This window comes from Taudactylus pleione, unplaced genomic scaffold (assembly GCF_031769625.1).
Source record: "Taudactylus pleione unplaced genomic scaffold, aTauple2 ptg000026l, whole genome shotgun sequence".
Lineage (NCBI taxonomy): Eukaryota > Metazoa > Chordata > Amphibia > Anura > Myobatrachidae > Taudactylus > Taudactylus pleione.
In genome coordinates this window covers 14,294,671-14,297,648 of record NW_028284428.1, presented here as the reverse complement: position 1 = coordinate 14,297,648, position 2,978 = coordinate 14,294,671, and the positions used below count along the sequence as shown (strand labels likewise).

Here is a 2,978-nt window from a genome sequence, read left to right as displayed (position 1 = left end):
ACTGAAAAAGATATTCCCTAGTTTTTAATTTAACATATTGTACGCCTCAGGAAAAACAAAACACACACACACATTGTCCGCCACACAAAAAAAAAAGACACACATTGTCCACCACAGAAAAAAAAACTCACACATTGTCTGCCACAGGAAAAAAAAACACACACATTGTCCACCACAGGAAAAAAAACACATACATTGTCCACAACAGGGAAAAAAACACACACATTGTCCGGCATAGGAAAAACAAAAACACACACATTGTCTGCCACAGGAAAAAACACACACACACATTGAGATCCTATAGGATCCATAAGAAATCCCATAGGATCAGTGACAGATGCAGAATTCCGGGATCAGGCAGAGGGGTTCCCGCAGCCGGGTTGAGTAAGCTTTCACAGATTGGCCAAGATCACCGATGGTCATGATGGTCACGATTGTGATCCGAAGCAGCATTTGCGGACACTGCACTCAGGTCGTGGATGTATGCACTGCTTTCAGTTGCTGGAGATACAAGCCCTGCACACCATTGGGAAATATTCCATCTGCTCACAGTGGGTAATAAAGGCACCATTGACTATCCAAGTGCAGCTTATTTTAAGACTGATTATATATCTCTTCATTTACAAGGGGACAAGTGGTACACCTCTTAACAGGGATTTGGATGCATCACATTTGGGGCTAAAGACTTCCTTTACCTCATTTAGGAGCCATAATCGGTATATGGAATGAATACTCATTGGCCCGAATACAAATTATGCGCACCTTTGAATCTGTTTATTATGTGATGTGCTTCTTGCAGTCATTTTTATGATTAATTGTATTTTTATATTGTTGTGATTTGGTTTATTTTATTAAAATTTTACAATATTTATTAGCGCTCTTTGGATGAATACTATATAGTGTTATTGATTAGACAATTGATTGTCGAGAGATATTAATTATGTGTAGTGAATATTATTTTGACAAGCCTTGAATATGAGGACCTGGCTTATTGCTGAGTCTACCCATTTCGCAGCTCAGTGTAAAAGGGTCCCTGAAAAATAACCCAGGTCAAGTGACCCGGTAATCCAACCCAGGTAACTACCAGGGTCAGACCCAGGATAGACCTGGGTGATGGTGCAGTGTAAACGGCGCAACCCGGGTTATCCGACCTGGGTGATGCCTAAAATTAGCTGATTGGTGGTTGTGGAGCAGTCACCTCCCACTTTTTATGACCTCACAAGTTTAGCAGGACAGAACCGGGTCCAGTGTGAACGGGGCTGACCTGAGAATAACCCAGATCGATGGTGCTGTGTAAGGTTGGAACCATCAAAGAAGAGGGGAAGATTCTGCACAGAACATATTCCAACATATTACATAGACCAACATTATTGCATCTTACAACATTATTGCATCTTACATTTGATATATAGTATATCGCCGTTGGTGGTGCTCCTATAGCCCAGATTGATACAAGATTATATCGAAAAGAAGAAAAAGAAGGGCTCTTTGCTGGGGCACACTTAAACAGAAATCACAATAAAATATAACTTTTAATATATGCGAATAAAATCAAAGATTCTCGGACAACAGATGTAGACAAGACAAATATACATATAACCAAAATTAAAAATTAAAACAAAATTAAATCACAGATGCTTCTCAATTATCCACCTATGCTATAAATGGCAAAATATTATTATATTACTTACATTCCTCCTAGAATATTATATTTTTCTGTATGTAGTATCAAAAACATATTTTCTTGGAGGATTTGTATCACAGTTACACCTAGTATCTCAGTTGGATATATAATGGTCAATTGTTATGCTTTATACAAATAAGCAGATGTTGGCCCTAGGTTATATGTCACTCCTTATTGGTCCTTTCTCCTGTCTGTATTTAACCTACAGTACCTAGTATTCTCTAGTGGTCTCCCATCTAAGTACTGACCAAGCCCAACACTGCATAGCTTCCAACACCAGATGAGATTGGGCATATCCAGTGTGGTATGGTTGTAGGTTTGTATTACACAGGTGAGTAAAGGTGTCCAGAAGCATAGATTGCCTAGTGGAACAAAGTAAGGGTTGTATTTCTGCTATCAATTCAATAATATTTGTAAAGTTCCTGTTACATAAAGTCAGTATCCGGACATTTGTAGGACTACCTCAAGATGGGAGTCCAATTGAAAAAAAATTATGTTCACAAAAAACAGTGCATATTGTTGACATGCAACATATAATTTACCATGCAGTTAATTTAAATCCTTTCATTTATCCACGTGTGACCATCAATATATTGCACACAACAAATATGAAATTGTAATCTATTCAGAAAGTACAACAATCCACAACCAAATAATTCTGTCTTAATAAAGAATTGTATATATAACTGGATTGGTTAACAGATATGAAGTTGTATTCTATTTAGAAGGCACACCACTCCAGAACCAAATAATTCTGTCTTAATAAAGAGTTACATATATAACTGGATCAGTTCCAGCATGATACAATTGGATGCATGCACCCTCCTCAGTATGAAACATACTCAATCTGCAGATACAGCAGTCTGTCAGTCTATGGAGACCTTAATACCATTGGGTAAATGCATCCCCTTATTTGTAAACACGCTCCTTCGTGTAAAGCATTGTGATTTATGCAGACATAGCGGTGAGAGTCTGGTCCATGCACAGACTGGACCTCTGGTGCTAAGGATGCGTGTTTCACCTGGGTAGTGGCTTGTTCACCTCACCATCTAGGATGGAACCAGGGACTGGCTGGCAACTTTTAGCCTGGGGGGCAAACGTATGCAGGTGGCCCTGGCAGAGGAGTAGCGTGTAGCCAGGGTGCCGGGAGCACGTGCGTGCTTAGGCGCCGCCGCCCTTCAAATGTTGCCCACAGCACGTGCGTGCTTAGGCGCCCCCCCCTCAAGTGTTCCAGGGAGGTGGGTCCATATGGAATTAATGTAAAGTAAAAATAAAGATATGGGGCAGCCCACTG

General features: G+C 40.0%; 1 pseudogene; it reads right to left on the bottom strand.

Moving 5' to 3' along the window:
- Positions 1 to 1,883: 1,883 nt before the first annotated feature.
- Positions 1,884 to 2,002, bottom strand: LOC148539231 (5S ribosomal RNA; annotated as a pseudogene).
- Positions 2,003 to 2,978: the final 976 nt, after the last annotated feature.